The sequence below is a fragment of the Poecile atricapillus genome, chromosome 27, assembly GCF_030490865.1.
Source record: "Poecile atricapillus isolate bPoeAtr1 chromosome 27, bPoeAtr1.hap1, whole genome shotgun sequence".
NCBI lineage: Eukaryota > Metazoa > Chordata > Aves > Passeriformes > Paridae > Poecile > Poecile atricapillus.
The window spans coordinates 891,736-892,125 of record NC_081275.1 but is presented as its reverse complement, the minus strand read 5'-3'; positions in this window follow the sequence as shown (position 1 = coordinate 892,125).

The following is a 390-nucleotide window of genomic DNA, read 5'->3' as shown; positions in this document are numbered from 1 at the left end:
GATCCCTGATCCATTCCCAGCCAAGCCTGAGGGATTCCCTGGGATCCATCCCCTGCCCAGCCCGGGCATTTCCAGCTCAGATCCCTCTGGAGCTGCTCCCGCTGATCCTGCTGTTCCTGGGATCCTGGATCCCAGCAGGATTGTCCTGCTCCCCTCCTCACCTCCAGCCGCAGGTGAAGGGAAGGAGCCAGGGCTGCAATCCCATTAAAAACTCGGGAATTTTGGTCTCACCTGCAAGGAGAAACAACAGATTTGCACTGAAATTTTCCCAAACATTCCCAAAAAAATCTCCCCTGGCTCCCAGGAACATCAGGCCAGGAAAACCTGGGAATGAACCACAACTTCAAAAAAAATAACAACAGAAAGAAAAAGGCCAGAGATACCACAGGG